Source organism: Bombus impatiens, unplaced genomic scaffold (genome assembly GCF_000188095.3).
Source record: "Bombus impatiens unplaced genomic scaffold, BIMP_2.2 scf_1471, whole genome shotgun sequence".
Taxonomy (NCBI): domain Eukaryota; kingdom Metazoa; phylum Arthropoda; class Insecta; order Hymenoptera; family Apidae; genus Bombus; species Bombus impatiens.
Window position 1 is genome coordinate 18,421 of NT_177890.1, and position 6,905 is coordinate 25,325.

At 34.2% G+C, this 6,905-nt stretch overlaps 2 long non-coding RNA genes across 4 annotated transcripts; one reads left to right on the top strand and one right to left on the bottom strand.

Annotated features, from left to right (window-relative positions):
• Positions 1 to 2,203: 2,203 nt before the first annotated feature.
• Positions 2,204 to 3,012, top strand: LOC105681643. The gene is made up of 2 exons (XR_001102723.3): positions 2,204 to 2,377; positions 2,956 to 3,012. It is a non-coding gene; the product is annotated as an uncharacterized LOC105681643 (long non-coding RNA).
• Positions 3,013 to 3,110: 98 nt separating this feature from the next.
• On the bottom strand, positions 3,111 to 5,544 carry LOC105681642. 3 transcript variants are annotated; one of them, XR_004462789.1, is made up of 4 exons: positions 5,390 to 5,544; positions 4,690 to 4,775; positions 3,737 to 4,051; positions 3,111 to 3,586 (listed from the first exon to the last, which is right to left on the bottom strand). It is a non-coding gene; the product is annotated as an uncharacterized LOC105681642 (long non-coding RNA). The 3 variants fall into 3 exon arrangements; XR_004462790.1 differs by lacking the exons at positions 3,111 to 3,586; positions 3,737 to 4,051 and adding an exon at positions 4,089 to 4,268; XR_002947782.2 differs by lacking the exons at positions 3,111 to 3,586; positions 3,737 to 4,051 and adding an exon at positions 4,397 to 4,407.
• Between the last annotated feature and the right edge of the window lie 1,361 nt (positions 5,545 to 6,905).

The window sequence follows — 6,905 nt, forward strand, 5'->3', positions numbered from 1 at the left end:
TTATCATTAACTACTTCTAACTACTAATAGCTGAAGACGCAACTATTCAGGAACTGAACAAGAATATCTGCGGATATGCTCTGCTATTTCCAACTGTACCTTTCAAGAGCTCTACTTGCCTCACCGACCACCGACTCTTAGTTTGAACAATTTCAGTCGAACGATCCACTCAAAACAAAACTCACGCAGCTACCAGAAAAAGAAATTCACTTCAGATTCAGACGAACATGAGAGAAGATTTGAAAATCTACGTGATGGACAACCCACAAAACCAATACTACGGCATCTATATATGGTATTTACCGGAAGCAGGCTCGATATTTGGATGACACCCGACGGTATCTTACGCGTCAGAAAACTTCTTTTATGACCAATGGCCTTAAAGTTCATTTTCTTTTCGAATTCTTACATCTACTTAAGAGTATTTGGAATAGTTCACTAAAATGATTTCTTAATAGATGGATTCTGAGGTTTAGAAAAGATAAAGACACAGAAGCGTGAAATTCGTAGAACAATACAAACTTTACTATGATCCGCGTGAGACTTCAAAGAGAGTAAAATTGCGGATGTTTCTTCTCTATTATTAGCTTATGGAGCCATTTTTTAATAGTTTGAAATCAAAAATCTATTGGACTTGCACATAATAATGCAACTCTTGTATAGAGAACCAATAGAAAGAATAGAACTGAGTTGCTATCAGTTGCCGTGCAAGGTGCAAAAATTGTAGAAATCAGGATCAAATAAAACGCCGTTTTATTTGCTAGATAACTTTTGCGAGAACTAATAAACATTTGAGGCTTGATTTTTGCACACTTTTCAAAATTAAGAAAAGTCATATTTCCACAAAGCTTCAAGTTCGGATACTCAATTGTATATAAATATGTAGCGGCACATGAGTAGAGGACAATTCAAATCATGTTGTTGTTTTGCCTCGGAGTATCAACATCGTTAGAACATCAGTAATGTAAGAACAAATAGACTCTGGGCAAAACAATGTCGCCGCTACGCATAACCGTTGAACAAAGACGAATTTGAATCTTCCGACTTCCCTCCGGACCAGTATAAATAAACCGACGCAACCGAAAAGAGTTATGTATCTTTCTATTTCGACGTGCTATCTACGTGTTATCGACGAGCATTTATCGAGTATTTATCCGTGATTTTATTTTGCGATTTATACTCTGTACTAACGATTCAGCAATTATAGGCTGTATATTAATTTATTATTTTTAAATATATTCGACGGTTACGACAACAAACGATAACCTCCAATAAATATCACGGTTAAACATCCTATATACCTGTCCTTTACAAAATAAACGCGATCATAACGTGACCAGTTTTTCAGTCTCACTCTCGAGTGATCTTAATAACGATCGATACATAGTCTTAGCGAATCAGATAGTATCGAGCGTCTTAGCGAACATTCTCTGTATCTATTATTTTAAAATATATTTGACGATTTTCAATATCAAGATATCTCGTCACTTAAAACACACTACTAATCATTTTCTACAACCGCGTGACACGGGTCACTGGGTATGCGTAATAGCATTTTCCCCTCCTTGTGAAAAAATAGGTAATATGTATAAGATACAGACAGAGTGCCGAGTCGAATTGGTAAAACGGTCAACGTGAAAATTCATATGTGACTCAGGCATAAACAACCAAAAAGAGCAGCAAAACACACGTTCTCAGAACAACAGGAGCTGAATCTTAGTTCAAGATCCAGAACACAAAAGTCAATTCAACCAAGAAGAAACCATCGTGCAAATGGAAGAATAGCCTGCTGTTCGCCCATTCAACCGATGAAAATATCAGTAACTGATACCAAATGTCAAGAAAATCAAAAAATCAAATGAAGGTACTCTAACCTATGAACGGCAATCGGAATTTGAAATAGATATATCGCTAAAAAAGTAAAAGCAAACACAAAGAAATTCGTTTCGAGAGATTCCTGTAGCGCTTAATTTTTTTGTCAGTAATATACTACGTTATTTCCTAACATTTGAGATCGTATTTCAACTAAAATATATAGTTCTAGCATTTAGTTTTGGAAAGTGTAGCACATTGCTTCTATTTTCATATTCAAAACTGGCAATCCTTTTCTCTCACATCGAAAATCGAGGAAAACACCGCAATAGGAATGAGCCGTTGCATTCGACTGTCTGTGATGATGATTCTCGGAAAAAGAGGGATTTTCCTTCATTACTGGGACTCGATATGTTTATTGGGAAATACAGGAATGAAATACTCGATCCAATTGTAAAATCTGCTTTCTGACGCTCACTGTATTATTGGAAGGAAAGGGAGGAAACTCCAGACCATAAAAAATGGAAGGAAACAGATGCTTATGAATGTCCTGTCAACCACGGAAGTGTAAATCCTGTCAACCGCGGAAGTGTAACGTTAATTCATATCAGAGGCCGGATGTGTGCAGGTTTCACCGCATACCCTCAATTACCCGAGAGACCCACCATAAACTTAAACTTTTTAAGTTTATTATTTCTGTAAGTGTTATCTGTTTATGGGTGGTCCTTAAAACATCCTTAGGTTGTTATACGTCCTTACTAATTACGGGGAAAGCAGGTAGTTACTTAATGGGAAAAACCCAATACTTGACTAACGAAAAAGCTGGGTTTTCCCATAAACAATATTACCTACTAGCCACGTTTATTAACGTAGCCTATAACCAAATGGCATCGTGGATCGTTACCCTCATTTTTCCTAATGGAAGGTGCGAACAGCGAATCCGCATTGTTAACTAAAAAGCTTTCCTCCGTAATGAGACAAGGACACCTGGGGAGAAATAGACAAAACCCACGAACAGTGAACATCTCTCCAATTATTGTCAACCTATGTTAGTAAATAAAGTTGGTTAGAAGATAAAAACAGTAATTGTGTTACAACTCAACCTTCTTGTTTCATCAACCAACCCTTAAGTTTACGTGACAGGAAAAACGTGCAGGAAAATTAAGGGTAGACGCCGTGACTGAAATGTTTTTGCTTTCAGAAAGATTACATAGCGTGAAATACGTGAATCATATCGATGCAAAGGCATTTAAAACATTAAGCGCGAAGCTGATTTTGATGTGCTGTCCGTTCAAGCAGTGTGCAAACGTTGCCGCAGGAGATGCGAGTTAAAGTATAAGCAGACGATAATACACACATCGCGGTGACGATTTAGTTTCATTTTATACAAATTACAAACGGAAAATTAAGAGATGGGGAACTCATTTCAAGTGTGAAAATGAAGTTAACAGAGCAGTGAAGTTATTTATCAAAAGTTTACTAGAAGCATCCAGCAGAATTCTTCGCTGGCGGAATGAAGAAACTTGTCACAAGTTGCCAAGTATGGATTGATGCAAATGGCAATTATGTCGAAAAATAATTAACATATTTTATAGGTAATGAATTGAATTTTCATTTCCTTTCTGTTTCATTTCAGTCAATCGACGTAGTTCCCATTAAGAACAGAACTGCGGCTTCGTATCTCGGGAAATAATGTAAATAAGAATTGTTTGTGTTATTCGATGATTTCGTTAAACGAAATAATGGCATCCATATATCTTTTGTGCGTTCATATCTACAAAAAGCTAATTACACACATTAAAGGAAAGGGTTTAAAACAGGCGGATTTTTCGGTGGCATTCTTATACTACAATATAAATTTACATAACAATAAGCATAGTTAATAACTATATCAGAACAATATATATAAACAATATATACATACGTTCACCGCGGAAAGTATGCTCACATCCTACAATATGACCTGTTTGATGAGAGATTCGGAGGTAAACGAAAGGCTCGTCCTTCCGAATCGGTTCTTTCTTGTTATTATTCTTTTTTTTTTTTTTTCTTTATTTATCAATCAGTCAAAACTCGTGCTTTGTAAGCAACAGTAGTGTAACCGATGTCGTAACGTTTCATATCATATACAAAAGTATTAACCTATTTATGTCGAAAAACTGTTAGTTTAGATTATATCCTATGTTTAATTTGTTGTATGATAGATAAGCATAGGACACGAAGCGGTATTGTGTTTATGCTGAAACATACAAAAGACAAGAAGAACGTAAACACAAGAGTACCGTTTCGCGTCCTTACCTGGCTTTCATACGACGAATTTAAATTAAGATACCTGGTGAACTAACAGTTCCTTTTAATCTTTTCATAAGAAATACAAAGATAGATCGATGAATGTATTAAAAAATATATGGTTCCATTTACAAAAATGAAGTTGAAATGGGACCCTACTACTGGATCTACAAAAAAGTAATTTGCACCGTATGTGATATCTTCTTTCGAATCAAACAATTTGTTAATATCACGTGAGATATTCTACCGCTTATTGTTTCGCCATTGGTTAAATATTGAGGTTAGCTTTCTATGTATAATAAATTTCTATGTGTAATAAAATATCTACATATAAAATACATATAAAAATTGAAAGTTTTAGACGATTTAAGTCCATATCTAATTGTAATGACTTGCAACAGAATCTGAGAACTGAGTTTTGTATTTTCTTATTCATAATTTTTGGTTAATAAATAGAAAAGATAACGAATGAATATACTGTATCGCGTTTCTTAAATGAAGCAATGCATTTTGCGATTAAAATGCAGCCATTATAGCAAATAATACAGTAATAGTAGATAATCAGAAAGAAGTAGAGAAAAAACTTACCATAACGGCATGGGAAAGAATTTATGAAGAATTGTGTTATTGGAATAAGCTTCTTTGTGTATCACGAAGTGCATCAGGGAAGGATTCTTAAACAAATTTCGTAAAAAATGACTATCTATCAGATAAATACAATACGAGATTCGAAGAATAATTAATATCAACAAAAACATAATTATTTTATAAGAACATAATATTCAATTATAGAAATAATTATACGTTAAGTTCTGTAATTAGTAACCATTATCGATGACCGACTTTATTCTTGGTTCTCAATAAGAATTATCTTTGATGAAAACATTTTTTATCGGAAGAAAATAAAATAGGAAGAAAGACAACTTTTATATAAAAAAATATAATCAATACGTTTAATTAAAACTAAAACATAATTATGTATATCATCACTCTTACGTTAATATAAATGTATAAATGCAAGTAGTACATTAGAGACGAAAAATATAATAAAAATAAGAAAAAAGAAAAATAAATAAGAAAACTGTATTGGTTTCTACGACTTACTTCCACATGTGGAATAGGACTAGGGACAGAACAAAGTTATTAGACTAAAATAATCCACAGAAAGTTTTTAATTCATAAAATTTAATAAAGTATTTACCCTGAATAAATCCTTTTTATAGAAAATTGCAAGACAACTTTCGAATAACCAGATTTTATATTTTATCTAGCAACTAGCACATCTTACCAATTGCACAAACACTTGCTAAACACAAAAATTGTAACGTTTAAATAGGTAACTATTCTGTAGCACGTCCACACTCCCGCGTTTCGAATATGAAAGACTGTTGAACAATACCGTCCCTAATAACGACAGATTCGTACTGCTTGTTCATTGTCTACACTTCTGGATTCTAAGCGAATCTTGTACGCTGCGCAAATGTTTCTGCGTCGATTACATATGGTTGTCCGAAAAGTGTCTTTGCTTTACAGTCACGTCTTTTACAACAACGCATCTTTATACAAACATAAAACCTAATGTCACAAACGTTGTGATTCTTATCGTGATAAAACAATCTGAATCGTACGTAATTCGATAAAATAATATAAAACGAAAGATGGTGTGCATCTATTATTTGCTTATAAAACGAAACAAATTTTTCGGACCACCTAATATTTCAATTTTACTACAATACAATAACGACTTTACGCTGCTGATTTTTATATAGATATTATCTATCAAAGTGGATAAAATATGTAAATGCAAAATATATTCCATACTATGTAATAATTGTACAAGATTTTACAGAAAATAGTTCATTTAATGATTGTTCTCTCCTTGAAGCATAAGTAATGTTAGAGATATTTGGCAAAAAATGGAGACTATATCTGCAATCGCCACTGAAAACTGCGTAGCTGCTACACACATATACACACAAATATAATGCATGGCATAAACCGCTACAATGCTTATAACTATATCGAAGAAGATACTTCATACGTAACAATTCTTTAACCTCCACATGATCCTGGGGAACAGTGTATACAAAGCCGTATTATACATGTACGATGTATATATACATATTTTGCTCACTGTCAACAATATACAAGAAGGGTTACTTTTACGTATCCCCACAACAATTTTATAAAAGCAATTTTTGTATCGCAATACTTCAGATAGAGGAAGTAATACCAGAATTATACGAGATATTTTGTTGTACGTAACAAATATAGCAGGGACAAATTTAGCAAACAAGAAAAGAAGTTTACATAAATATATATGTCGGGTTTACATTAGAATTAGAGTTAGGGGCGTAAAACGAATCTTCGTTCGGACTACACGATGTCATTATGCAATAGAGAATACATTGACTAGTGCAAATACGATTATTATAGAATTGGACAAGTAACCGTGGTAATTAGATACTCGAGAAACTAATGACAATGATCTTAGGTTCAATAACGAATCCGCGGTCAACGAGATGATAGATGAACATGCTCACAATATCTAAGTCGAACTCTTGGTTAAAACGTGGAATATCCACCGAGGGTACAGACACAAAGTAACTCGCTAATACGACCTCACGAGAGAATGACTTTGCGTCGCGATGATGCTGCGGAGGAAAACTATGATGGGGTGTGTCTAAGGACACGAGATCATCGGATTCGTCGAGGATAGCCTTCGTTCAGAAGGCGAGGGAAATTGGCGCTGCTGCTAATTGGTCAATCTCCATATCGGTGGTTAGAAAAAGATGCTAGCTGCC